The sequence below is a fragment of the Hemicordylus capensis genome, chromosome 3, assembly GCF_027244095.1.
Source record: "Hemicordylus capensis ecotype Gifberg chromosome 3, rHemCap1.1.pri, whole genome shotgun sequence".
NCBI lineage: Eukaryota > Metazoa > Chordata > Lepidosauria > Squamata > Cordylidae > Hemicordylus > Hemicordylus capensis.
Genome location: NC_069659.1, coordinates 244,777,084 through 244,791,478, shown reverse-complemented (window position 1 = coordinate 244,791,478; position 14,395 = coordinate 244,777,084). Strand labels below are relative to the sequence as shown.

Below are 14,395 nucleotides of genomic sequence, written 5' to 3'. Positions count from 1 at the left end.
TGCCACACATACGCATGCAACCCGCAAGAAAGATTTCAGCGTGGGATGCCAGAGTCCAAAGGAGTAATTTAGGATTTAGCAACTGCAAATGAAAACCTGACTGACGTGAATTCCCTATGTTTTCACCTAGATCAAGAGAATGAATCATTTAGGCCAACAGATGTCTTGTTTTTATCTAGCTGTGTAGAAGCTGTGCTCTCAGATGTTGTGGGCAGCAATGGACAGTTATTTATAGAATTAGTGACCTTTTCTGTTCTGTCTTTAGGTCTGAAATTTCAATGCAAGCCTCTTATCTGCAGTGATTTAGTCATCATGTCACCCACAACAATATTTCAGTACTGGTTAGGATGGTTTTTCTTCAGCTTCCCACTCACAGCCCAGTAAAGAACAGGAAAAGAAAGGTGTGTGGGAAGCTCTCCTCACTCCCAGCTCTGTTTGGAGCCAGAACTTGAGATGTGTGGCACCACATTGCATTAACACTGGCCTTCCATATGACTTCTTGCTGTTGGAAAATATTTTGCTGTTGGAAAGGTGGTTCTGCAAAAAAGAATAAAGATGAACAAAAAAGGGCCAAGGTGAATTCGAGATGTGGGGGGTGATTTAACCATCTGCCCTAGCAGAAACAAGTCTATATTTCACATGAATAGTTTCATCCTAAACATAGTTATTTCATACAGTTACTTCAGGAGGAAAACATGAATTGTTCCCTTTACAGGGCAGGTCTGCCCTGGTTTGCATTTGAATGGGAGACTACATGTGTGAGTACTGTAAGATGTTCTCCTTAGGGGATGGGGCCACTCTGGGAATAGTACCTTCTGCCCATGAAACAAACTGGTTACAATTATGACAAATATCGCATAAAACAAGGTTAGTGTATACAAACACACACATGTTTGTTTGTTTTGTTTTATTTTTACATTTATATTCCGCTCTTCCTCCAAGGAGCCCAGAGCGGTGTACTACATACTTAGGTTTCTCCTCACAACAACCCTGAGAAGTAGGCTAGGCTGAGAGAGAAGTGACTGGCCCAGTGTCACCCAGCTAGTATCATGGCTGAATGGGGATTTGAACTCGGGTCTCCCCGGTCCTAGTCCAGCACTCTAACCACTACACCACACTGGCTTTAAACAAGTTATTTTGTTTAAAACCATGAACATTGCTGGTGCTCAGGAGAGGTTCATATGGGGAGGGGGAAAAGTGGGGGTAGTAAATGAGCCATGAGTGTAGCTTGTTCCCACTCTCCTCTCCCAACCCTAGCTGCCTCACCCTACCTTGTTTTTCCTGCTGTGCTTACCCCAGGTGTGCAGGCTCATTATTTGCCTGGTTGTAGAACTAGGCGAATAGCCAGCCCATGTCCCTGGCAGTGGCAGGTGAGAAAAAACAGAGAGAAGTGGCACCATTCGCAGGTTCCGGCACGAGGGTGAGGGGAGGATGAGGCAATAGCAAGGCCAACAGGAGTGGCATTTTGTGACTCGCCTCTGTGTATCATCTTTGAGTTATTGTTTAACCCCACATCCAGTTTGGCCCTCCAACTTAACCTTTTGGGATGTGTCTCCCAATTTTCATTTTCTACCTCTCTATTCTCCTGTAGATGTACATGCACAAGTGTATGTGTAAAAGTGTCTCATGTGTTTGGAATGCATGATATTGTTTTCATAGGATTGCTGTAGCATGCCAAGAATATTCTGGTTTTTACCATGTCCTTATTACCATTCTTCTACAGCAAAGACATGGATGGGGAGGAGAAGGTGGCAAGGGGCAGGCAGAGAGGCCAGGAGGCAGGGGCCCAGTTTTCTTGTCCCAGGGCCCATGCCAACGTTGCCACACCCCAGCCAAGCAAGGAAAAAGCTATTACCTAATGGACCATATGTTGATTACATCTGAAGATCAAACAACAAGACCACTATTGTTCTTTGAAGTCAATGGCCCCGGAGAGCTGGTCTTGTGGTAGCAAGCATGACTTGTCCCCTTAGCTAAGCAGGGTCTGCCCTGGTTGCATAGGAATGGGAGACTACATATGTTAGCTCTGTAAGAACGCACCTGCCCCAATGTCACTCAAGCATATGCCAATGTGATCTCAGCACATCTTTTAATTCCATGTTAGGGGTGATCATCCAAATTGCCCCTCTGCATGTGCTACAAAACCTGTTTAAACCCTGTTCATGTTGTGACCCCCTATTTTATTACGTGGAGGGGCTGCTGTTCATCTGAATCAGCCCACTATTTGTGGCATGTTTTGTTTCATTCAGAAAAAAACCTAACTGATAATAGTTGAAATATGTGTTTAAAAAATCACTATTGATATTTTCCCATTAAATATTGGCAACTGCAACAAAACAAAAAAAGATTAAATAATTCATGTTCAGGTTAACTCAATTTACTGGTTTAAAAGGATTTTCTTTTGTGAGGTCTGAAAATAAATTCTAAACAAAGCTTGGGAATATGACTAATAATTATGACCTAATTATGATCTAATTTGTATAGTGCCATAATTATGGAGTCAACCTTCTAGTAGTAATATAATTAAGCAGCACTTTCAATGGTAAATCAGCTGGACAAAACAACTTACCTAATTATATAAAAGTATATGTTGTTAGACAGGTGAACAACACTGGACCAGAAAAACCCAACAAATTACTTTTCTGTTTAGGGGAATCTCTGCTTTTGTGAAAGGGACTGCTGCAGCTGGTCCATCTGCAATTACACTTTCCAGTTATTTCAGCTAATACTACTTTTCTGCCTATTGTGGCTTTGTGTTACTGCCAGAAGCATCACATTAGATTTAGGGCCAGTTCACAATGTTCCCCATCTTGACTTATGGTGAAGTGCAAGAGCAACCCTCAGATTCACGTGCTCCTTCCCCTACTTGGGTGATGCAATTTGATTTGATTTGATATTTATATGCTACTTCCCTAACAAAACTGAGTTCCAAGAGGTTAGGACATAACAACTCCTCTACAATTGGTATTTAGGAGCATCTTGCCTCTGAGGCTGGATGTGGCCTATTAGACTCGTAGCCATTGATAGACCTTAGGGATGTGCATGGAATCGGTTCCATGCACTCCCAGGAGAGCAAGGGAGGTTTTCTTTAAGGGGCATGGGAGGCGCTAGCTCCCTCACAGCCCCCACCTTGCCGCTTTCCCCCCGCCAGCACAAAAAGTAGGCAAATGGGGCAGCAGTGTGCCTCCTTGCAGCCCTGGTCATTGTTGCCACGTAAATGGCTGATGCACGAGTGTGCTATACGCACACGCATCCGCCATTTGTGTGGCGACACTGTCTGGGGCTTCAGGGAGGCACACTGCTGCCCTGCACACCCACTTTTTGCGAGAGCGCCAGTGGGGGGGAGCAGCGGTGCAGGGGCTGGCACGTAGGCAGCACCTCCCCTGCCCCTTAAAGGACCCCCTGCCCTCTGAACTGGCTTGAACACTGGTTGATGGAACTGGTTCGGCACTCCTAGAATGGAGCACTGAACGGTTCAGTGCACACCTCTAACAGACCTGGCCTCCATGAATTTATCTAAACCCCTCTTAAAGCCATCCAAGCTGTTGGCTATCACCACATGAATTCCAAAGGTTGATTAAGTGTCGTGTGAAAAATTACTTCCTTTTGTCAGTCCTAAATTTCTTGGTAATCAGTATCATGGGATGACCCCTGGTTTTAGTGTTGTGTGAGAGGGAGAGAAATTTCTCTCTATCAACTTGCTCCACACCATGCATGGTTTTATAGACCTCTATCATGTCTCCTCTAAGTCATCTTTTTTATAAACTAGAGAGCCCCAGGTGTTGTAGCCTTGCCTCGTAAGGAAAGCAAGCAATAACAATGAAAACAGAATCCAAATAACAGTTCAGTCAACATCATCATAACTCCAAAAACAGTAAAATAAAATAACCTATCAGTAATGCAAAAACAAGTCAATAAACTATACAGTTCAACACAGAAACGTAATTCAAAGGTAATATATTACAGATCTCAGTATTTGCTATAAACAATTCCATTTAAGTAAGTCTAGGAACAATAAATCAAGAGCACAATATAAATAATCGATATGTAAAAATCCAAAATGTGTGCTTATGCATATAAATGCAGAGAAGCAAGACAAATAGGGAATATCAACCCCTTTTCAAAAACCATTCCATAAACAAATAGGCAATGATACATAGGACATGTACGCTTTTGTGTGAGAATGTCCTAAACAGTTAGAATCAGGCTCTTAGTCTTAGTTAAATTTTCCTACGGGCTTGGAGCTGAGAAATTGTACATAAGTCATACTATGATATTCAAAAGTGCATTTGATTTTTGGTTCTGATAATCATGCCCTTGCTGTTATCTAATTATTTTTGCTTCTTTTCTGCTGATTGGAGATTGGGTATTATTTTTGATTATTTTGATTGATGTGCCATCAAGTTGTTGTCAGCACTTAGCGACCACATTGATAGATTCTCTCCAGGATGATCTGTCTTCAACTTGGCCTTTAAGGTCTCACAGTGGTGTATTCATTGCTGTCATAATCGAGTCCATCCATCTTGCTGCTGGTCATCCTCTTCTTTTTCCTTCAAGTTGTCTCAGCATTATGGACTTCTTAAGGAAGCTGGGTTTTCGCATAATGTGACTGTCCAAAGTATGATTGTTTGAGCCTGGTCATTTGTGCTCAAATGAAAATTCTGGATTGATTTGTTCTATGATCCATTCGTTAGTTTTCCTGGCTGTCCATAGTATCCTCAAAAATCTTCTCCAGCACCAAAGTTCAAAAGCATCAATACTTTTTCTGTCTTGCTTCTTCAAAGTCCAGCTTTCGCATCCATAGAGTGTCATGGGAAAAACCATTGTCCAAACAATTCTAATCTTTGTAGGTATAGACACGTCATGGCATCTACTGTAAATATCCTTTCCAAGGCCTTCATTGCAACCCTACCAAGTGCTAGTCTGTGGAGTATTTCTTGACTGCCGGATCCTTTACTTGTTGATGGTCGATCCTAAAAGCAGAAGCTATCCACCACTTCAATGTCTTCATTATCAATTCTGAGGCTGGTTGTTGTACCCATTGTCATTAGTTTAGTCTTCTTTACATTTAGTTGTAGTCCTTTTTTCCCACTGTGCTCCTTGACTTTATTATTAGTAGTAGTAAAGGTGAAGGTAAAGTGTGCCATCAAGTCGATTTCTACGCCTGTGGTTTTCTTTGGTAGACTACAGGAGGGGTTTACCATTGCCTCCTCCTGCGCAATATGAGATGATGCCTTTCAGCATCTTCCTAGATCACTGCTGCCCAATATAGTACTAGTACTAGCAGGGATTTGAACCGGCAACTTTCTGATTGTTAGTCAAGCATTTCCCTGCTGTGCCACTTATTATTACCACTGCATTATTGTCTACATTTTACTTGCAATAATATCTTCAAGAATATGGAACAAGGCCCCCCCCCAAAATTTTCCAAGGTGTTTGGCTTCAAAGTTAAGCTCTACCGTGGTCATGGGTATAATTTATTTTTAGGATTCTCATATAACTAAAGGATATTACTGAAGAATTTGCACACAGATTTATATAGGTCAAATCTCCATCTCAGTTGGGCACAGGTGCTTTTATGGAGTAAACATGCCTGGAATAATTTCTGAATCATGTTGAGAATGTTTCAATGTGCCAGTTATACAGAATAAACTAGAAACTGCATTAGAAAAAGTCTCCTGGTAGGGATGGTTACCAGTAGAGTTTTCTGAAACTATTAAAAAACTTAAACTCAAGAGTATTTCAAGCTGGTAGTATACCAGTCTGTTGGAGCTATGATAGAATTATAGTTCTTCCAAAACCAGACAGTTATGCATTACAGGTTAGGTCATGTACACTGATATCTCCTTTAAAACCAGGATTTTAAAATATTCACATCCATTGTGAAATTAAGACTTGGTAAAGTGGTTAGGGATTATATACAAGTGAATCAAAGTTATCTCATGCAATGTAGATTTATTGCAGATAATGCTTGGAGAATGAATATAACTCATTATTGTCAATTGAAAGGGCATCCACTTATGATGTTGCTTTGAATGCAGAGAAGGCTTTTAATAGCTTATAACATACTTAACTTTTCTCATTATTAGAAAAGATGTGCTTTGGAGAGAATTTTCTGACAATGGTTAAAGCATTGTATTGTAACTCTATAGCACATATTAAAGTAAGGAACTACAGATCAAAGGATTTTAATATAGTTAAAGGAACTAGAGAAGACAATCCTTTATCACAAATAATTTGTCTTATTGGTGGGGCCCTTGGCAATGTGTTGTAGCTGCTCTGTGGGGAGTTTGTGCAGGACTGGGACCCAGGGTGAGTCAGCAGTAGGGATGTGCTCCAAGCGGTCCTTTTCCGGACTGCCGAACTGGTTTGGAGGTCCGGCAGTTCGGATAATTAGTCAGCAGGGGGGTTACCTTTAAGGGACTGGGAGGGTGCTCTTACCCATGCCCCACCGCCATGTTTTCCTGCCAGCACTGTGCCCCAAATCACTGCATGGGGTGGCAGCGTACCTTCTTGCCACCCTGGTTAGCATCAGACTGCAAGTGTGCGCATATCACACATGCGCACAGGGCAATCTGATACTGACTGGGGTGGAAATAAGGTACACTGCCACCCTGCATAGCGATTTTGGGTTTAGCATGGAGAAGCATGGTGGAATGGGGGTAAAAGCATCCTTCTGGTCCCTTAAAGGTACCCCACCACCACCACTGCTGAACCATCGGTCAGAAGATTCATGCACATCTCTAGTCAGCAGTTCCTGAATACCACCTGCCCAGAGTAGCCAGTTCTGGGTCTATGTAGGGACGCTGCATGCAATGGCAGAACCACTAACAAGAGTGAAGGCCAGGAATTTGTGTGTGTGGTAATGATGGGTGGGTACATTATACTTTTGCTTCCTCAACAGGTTTTAAGTCTTGGGTGAGATTGGTTATATTGTGTCTGGGTTTCTCTGGATATGGGGAGTCAGGAGGCATATTCACTGATTATGGGGCTGCTATTCCAGTGGTGTTGGGGAATAGAAGAAGTAACATTGGCAAGTCAGCAAGCCATTACAGGGGAAGCGAAATCAGAAATCTCCTAGTTGTTGCCCCTTCTGGCTGTCCGGCCAGTTATTTGACCTTGGGGAGCAGTACCACCCACCCACAGAGCCTTATCTTGCTCTTTTGTAATGCTGAGAAGGTTATTGGATCCAATAGGATTCCAAGAAGCCTTGGGAAGATTAGTATTGGCTTGGCTGGAGATCCTATTGATGATCTGGTGGAAAATTGGAACAGCAAACTCACCAGGACAGTAGACATTATCATTCCTAAGTGTCTTCTCTGACCTGTTTCGAAACTGACCCCTTGGTATACAGACGATCTATGGGAGTTGAAGTGGCAACATAAATTACTGGAGTCCAAGTGGAGAAAGACTTAACTTGAATACGACAGATTACAACTTAGAGCACTTTTCTGCCTGCGTTGCATCCACAAGCTCATGCTCAGCAGAGTTGTTCAGGGTTGTGAAAGGGCTAGTGTGTGCCCCTCATTCCTTGAATCAGAATTTAGAACCTGATGTGATGTTTTAATGAGTTTTTTGTGGATAAAATCTATCTTATTTAGACCCTACAATTATTGCAGTGTCTGATGTGGAGGTGTCCAGCAACTCCTCTTATGTGGGTAGGCTGGATCAATTTCAGTTTGTGACTCCTGAGGATTTGGACAAGCTGCTTGGAACAGTGCGGCCTACCACCTGTTCTCTTGAACCTTATTCAACATGGCTTATACTATCTGGCAGGGGGGTTGTTGTAGAGGGCCTGGTAGAGATTATAAATGCTTCTCTGAGGGAGGGCAGGATGCCTCCTTGTCTTAAGGAGGCAATTTTTAGACCTCTTCTGAAGAAACCTGCATTGGATCCCCCAGAGGCAAGCAACTATAGGCTTGTCTCCAACCTTCCATGGCTGGGCAAGGTAAGTGAGAGGGTGGTGGCCTCCCAGCTTCAGGCAGACTTGGAGAAAAAGGAACATTGGTCTTACCGTGAAGGGTTCTTTTTCCTTGCAGTAGGAGAGCCTCAGGATGGGTGATGCACTGCGCATGCCCAAGACAGAACTGGAGTCACATGTTTTGATTGTAGGCGTGGTTGCCTCCTCACTCTATACCCAGTTCCAGTGATGACGAGCGAGTATTAGGCATGTGATTGAAGAGAGCTCGAAACTATACGGAAGACAACAGCTCAGGAACAGAGAAATGGAACAGGATTATTCCAGACAGGACAGTAAAGCTATAACCCTGAAAGCAGCCCCCATTTGCGAAAGTATACCCCGCATAGGAGGCACCACCCCTCCCTTAGAGACAGGCTAAATTGACAGGTAGTCCGTTGTGCTGACGATTCATCCGGGTGGGGCTGAGGCTCTCCTACTGCAAGGAAAAAGAACCCTTCACGGTAAGACCAATGTTCCTTTTTCCCTTGCGTAGGAGAGCCTCAGGATGGGACTTGCCCAAGCAAAAAGAAGGACCCGGGATGGGCAGGATGAGTCTAGACTACCTGTTGGAGAACCGTGCGACCAAATGCCGCCTGTTCTTGCGAGAAATCAGAAATTTTATAATGTTTAATAAATGGGGTAGCAGATGACCAGGTCGCGGCTCTGCATATCTCTGTAAGTGGAACGTGTGCAGCAAAGGCCGAAGAAGCCGCCGCGCTCCTAGTGGAGTGGGCCGTCAGCCCCCCGGGAGGAGGAAGGTGTAAGGTCTCATAGGCCAGACGTATGCACGATTTAATCCAATTTGCTAATGTGGATTTTGACACCCTTTTGCCCCGGCTGGATGGGTGGAAGGAGACAAAAAGGGCATCTGAACGGCGGATATCCTTAGTGCGGCGAATATAAATGCGTAAGGCCCTGCGCACGTCCAGCTTGTGCCACAGTTTTTCCCTATGGTGAACCGGGGAAGGACAGAAGGACGGGAGAACTATAACCTGGGTTCTATGAAACGTGGAATTCACCTTAGGAAGAAAAGTAGGGTCTAGGCGTAGGACTGCAGAATCAGCATGGAAGGTGCAGAATTCCTTACGAGCCGACAGGGCCGCTAGCTCCGACACCCTGCGTGCCGAAGTGATGGCTATCAGGAAGCAGAGCTTGAAGGATAAGATGCGTAGTGGGATCGTATTAAGTGGTTCAAAGGGTTCCTTGGTCAGAGCATTGAGGACCTTATTCATGTTCCAGGAGGGGAAGCGACTGATCGGAGGGGGAGCTATATTCTTAGCGCCCCTCAAGAACCTGGAGAGGTGAGGATGTAAAGAAGCTTGACCTGTCATCCCAGAGGATATCTGAATAACTGAGGAGAGCGCCGATGCCTGTCGTTTGAGAGTATTGTGGCTGAGACCCATTTCCAGGCCAGCTTGGAGAAAGTCCAAAACTTCCGGTACGCCTGACGCCAATGGGTCCATCTCCTGAGACCGAGCCCATTTTACGAAGGCGGACCAGGTGGATTGATATATGCGGACGGTGGAGGGTCGCCGGGATGCGAGGATGGTATCTTGTACACTGGTGGAGTACCCACTGTTTGCTAGGATCGAGCGTTCAGCCTCCAAGCGGCTAACTGCAACCATTGAGGGTCTGGATAAGCCAGTGGGCCTTGATGTAGGAGATCTGCCCGTATCGGCAGGCGCCACGGGGAAGTTGCTGCTAGGCTGACCAGGTCTGGAAACCATGGTCGGCGGGGCCAAAACGGGGCTACCAAGATAATTTCTGCCCTTTCTAGGCGCAGCTTCTGGATGACCTTCATCAGTATGGGTACTGGAGGGAAGGCGTACAATAGACCCCTGGGCCATGGAGAATGTAGAGCATCCGTGGCTTCCGCCAGGGGATCGTGGAACCTTGTGAAGAACCTTGTTAACTGACTGTTGTTTCGGGTCGCAAAGAGGTCCACTTGGGGAGAGCCCAGAACTCTTGAGATCTGCAGAAAGACTTCTCTGTGTAGGGACCATTCTCCGGGGTCTATTGCTTCCCTGCTTAGCCAGTCTGCAATTTGATTGTTGTCCCCCTTGAGGTGTTCTGCCACAATGGACTGAAGGTTGTGTTCCGCCCACTGGAAGAGGATGTCGGTCTCTTGCATTAATGTTGCTGACCTGGTCCCTCCCTGGCGATTGATGTGTGCCTTGACTGTGACGTTGTCCGTTCGAAGAAGGACGTGATGACCCCGAAGGACCTGTTGAAAGTGTAGGAGGGCCAAGCGTGCCGCACGTAACTCCAGAAGGTTTATCGGTGCGGAGGCCTCTGTTGCTGACCAGACCCCCTGGATTACCTGGCCTTGGCAATGAGCTCCCCAGCCTGTGAGACTTGCGTCCGTGGTCAGAAGGATCCTCTGAGGTTCTGTTAGCTGGAGTCCTTTCGAAAGCGCCGGAGATAGCCACCACTGCATTGAATCCCTGACTGACTGAGTCACCGGGATTTGAAGAGTCTGGGCCGCCATAATGTGATCCTGCCATGGCAGGAGGAGCCATTGCAGGGGTCGGGAGTGCCACCGTGCCCACGGGGTGCAATCTATGCAGGATATCATTGAGCCCAGAGCCTGGGCGAGCTTCATGACGTCCTCCTGCTGCTTGTATATAAGTGGTCGCAGTTGCTTGGATATCTTCTCCCTGCGTTCCGGAGAGAGTGAGACCGTGTTTCGCTTGGTGTTGAAGAGTACACCCAGGTGTAGCAGCCGCTGTGAGGGGACCAGGTGACTCTTTGTCTCGTTTACCACAAATCCGTGGTCTCGTAGTGCAGAGAGGGTAAGGTTCACATTCTTGACAGCTTGGTGCTTTGAGTGTGCTCTCAGAAGAATGTCGTCCAGGTAAGGGTGGAGCCCCACCCCTTGGAGGCGGAGAGAAGCAACTATGGTCACCATCAGCTTTGTGAACACCCGTGGGGCTGATGCTAGACCAAACGGTAGGGCTTGGTATTGAAAGTGCTGGCCATCGTATGCGAAGCGTAGGAATCTCCTGTCCTCGGTACGGATGGGAACGTGTAGGTATGCTTCCGACAGATCCACTGAGGCCAGAAAATCTCCCCTTCGCACCGCTTCCTTGATCGTGCGTAAGGATTCCATGCGGAACTTCTTCTTCCTGACAAATTGGTTGAATGCTTTGAGATCCAGGACAGCCCTCCAGGAGCCATCCTTTTTTGGTACCAGGAAGAGTATGGAGTAGGTTCCCTGGAATCTCTGGGATGGTGGAACGAACTCTATAGCTCTGATTTGAAGCAGATGTTTCAGGGCCTGACGCATCCGAAGATGTTTCATCGGGGCGGAAGACCTTGGTGTGGGGATGAAGCGAGGCGGGGGAATCGAAATAAGGTCTATGGCGTACCCCTCGGAAATGGTTTGCAAAACCCAGTTGTCTGTAGTGGTAGAGAACCATGTGAGGGCGAAGAGGGATAGCCGGCCTCCCACCGGAGTGGCGTCATTGTTTCCTTTGTTTGTAATACGGATTGAAGGAGCGGGAAGGTCTAGTCTGTCCTCTTGAACGTTGTCGCCACTGGGTTCTACCGGAACCCCTGAAGGAAGGCGAGCGGAAGTCTCTGTTTTGATAGGGCTGGTAGTTACCGGATTGCTGACGAAAGGGACGAAAGGAACTGTGTCCCCCCCTATGAGAGGGTCTGAAATCCCTCTTGCCGGATGGCATGACCTTCTTTTTATCTTTAGTATCGATGAGAATGGGTTCCAAGGCGGGACCGAAGAGGGAAGTCCCAACAAAGGGGGCGGATGTTAAAGCCGACTTTGATTTGGAATCTGCGTTCCAGGGTTTCAGCCAGAGAGTCCTGCGTGCCGCAACTCCTGCCACTAGGGCCCTTGAAGAGTGTTGGATGATGTCCAAGCTTGAGTCAGCGGTCAGAGCTGCTGCCTTTGCCATCTTGTTTATACCCTGCCGTAACTTAGGAAGTTCTGGAGGGACAAGCTTAATTAACTCCTTCGCCCAGAGCACCGAGGCCCTAGCAAAAATGGAGTTTGTCGTGGCCATCTTGATTGAGGAGGCGGATGCTTCGTGTGCCTTCTTCAGTAGGACATCGCAGCGCCTATCTTCCTGATCACGTAACTGTTCTTGGTGTTCGGAATGGACCAAGGCTCCAGACACCATCTGTACCACCGGAGGATCTACTCTAGGAGTAGTCAGGAGCTTTGAAACCTCGTTGGGGAGATTGTAGTGCTTCTTTGGGATACTGCCTATAGGTCTGGATGACGTAGGCCGCTGCCATTCAGCACTCATCACGCGGTGGAATAGCGGAGGGAAAGGAACCACCGGGTTAGTAGGTTCGGAAGGAGGGAATACCTGTTGATCCAAGGTGTTCTCTGTCTCGGCGGCTGTTGCGGGGGAAACGTCATTAATCGTACGTCTAGCCTTAGTCAATAACACATCAAATTCTGAGGTAGAAAAAAGTCTGGTGGAGTTTGAAATCGGGGGGGCAATTTCTTCTTCAGATAATTCCCCTTCCTCCCTGTTGGAGTCCCTGGGCTCCATAGGGAGCGCTGGTGTGTAACTCGAAGAACCCCCTTCTGATGAGGACGAAGGGCGGGTAGGCGGGGGGGGATTGTGTGGGGCTGGAGGAGGGGGATGAGCAGGGATGGGAGCTGGCGCGGGAATAGTGGGAATAATGGTAGTGGGGGGGTTATGTGGTCTGACTGGGGAGTCAGAGGACGAGGATGAGCGGCTTCTATGCCTGGTCCGCTTCCTAAAGGCGGGAGGTCTGGGCAGAAACCTACCACGCTCCCCTGGAGGAATAGCCCTACGGCGGGGGCTAGAATCAGGGGATGAAGAGGAGAGCCGACCATCCCCCCGAATTCTGCTACGTTTTCTCCCCCTGGATACCATCGGTGGTAGGGAAGAAGACCCCTCCTGGACTCGAGGGATACACCCGTGGTTCGTCGGGAGAGTCCCCCCTTGCATAGATGTGTGACCCCCAGCAATGTTAGGTGGGGCCGCAGCAGGCTCAAGGTGCATACCCCGGGAAAAGAAGGCTTTGAGCCATTCTGTGGCTTGAGGGGGAAAGTAATCAGTACTCACCGGCTGCGTGGGTTGTGCAGGCGGTGAAAGAAGACCTGTGCCGTTCGCGGTCACCAGCAGCGGGGGGGGACAGTGCGGACCAGCCGGTTCCCCCTCTACCGCCGCGCTCCCCCCTGGAGAAATGGCTGCAGCCGGCAGGTTGCCCACCGGGCTCCGGACTGCAGTCTCCTTAGCGAGCTTTTTGTCTTTTTTGCTGCTTTCCTTCTGGCGCGGCTTCACTTTCGCGCCATTTTTACCCGACTTGTTTTTTGAACGGCGGCAAACCGCTTGTATGAGCAGCCGCTCACTGAGCCTTTTTCGCCCATCGGCAAGTAGGGTGAAGTCCTTCACCTTCTTCTTGCGTTTGGGGGGAGAAGTGGGATCAGCCAAGTGGCGAGTCTTTTGGGGCGCCTTGGCTGGGAGGCGTTCCGTGGAGACCCGCTCGGAACTCTCGGGGAGAGGAGCGGGAACCGCCGATAATGGCGGCGACTGGCCACGGTCTGATTGCTGTAGAGAGCGGTCCGCCTCTCTAAAAACAGTTCCCGCACGGGCAGTAGCCAGTGCAGGGAGAGTTTCACTGCCCAGGTGCTGCGGCAGTTGTCCGGATTCTGACAACGAAGCCAGCATCAACTCTTCGGCGTGAGCCGATTCCATTTTAAAACGCAGAACTAAACCAAAACAATTTTGGCGGCCAATTGTAATTAGAACAGAAAAAATAATTTTGTAATAGTATAAATTTTACTCGAAAAGAGGTCTGCTTTCCTCCCACCCTTGCACAAATGAGGAGGTAGATAGGAGGAGAGAAAATAGTTAAAGAAAAGCGCTACAAGGCAAGACCAACCGGAGCTCTCTTTCAACAATCCTATCTTGGGCGAAGACAGAACTGGAACTGGGTATAGAGTGAGGAGGCAACCACGCCTACAATCAAAACATGTGACTCCAGTTCTGTCTTGGGCATGCGCAGTGCATCACCCATCCTGAGGCTCTCCTACGCAAGGGAAAACTGATTATCTAGACCAGGGCTGCTCAACTTCAGTCCTATAGCTCCCATAATCCCCGGCTACTGGCCACTGTGGCTGGGGATTATTTTATTTTATTCTATCTATCTATCTATCTATCTATCTATCTATCTATCTATCTATCTATCTATCTATCATACTTCTATATCACCTGATATATACATCTCTGGGAGCTATGCAAGCTTTATTCCAAAAAAACAGCTGGGGGGCCAAGGTTGAGCAGGCATGATTGAGACCAATTTCAAACTGGCTTTCAGGTAGGCTATGGGGTGGAGACTGCCTTGGTCAGCCTGATGGATGATCTCCAATTTGGAATTGACAGAGGGAGTGTGATTCTGTTGGTCCCTTTTGGATCTCTCAGTCGCTTTCAGAACTAT

The 14,395-nt window shown here is 47.3% G+C and overlaps 1 long non-coding RNA gene across 1 annotated transcript in view; it reads right to left on the bottom strand.

Moving 5' to 3' along the window:
* Positions 1 to 218: 218 nt before the first annotated feature.
* Positions 219 to 14,395, bottom strand: part of LOC128349172 (uncharacterized) — a 30,752-nt gene continuing 16,575 nt past the window's right edge. The window contains exon 3 of the long non-coding RNA XR_008318602.1: positions 219 to 537. This is a non-coding gene — a long non-coding RNA (uncharacterized LOC128349172). The remainder of the gene's footprint in view (positions 538 to 14,395) is intronic.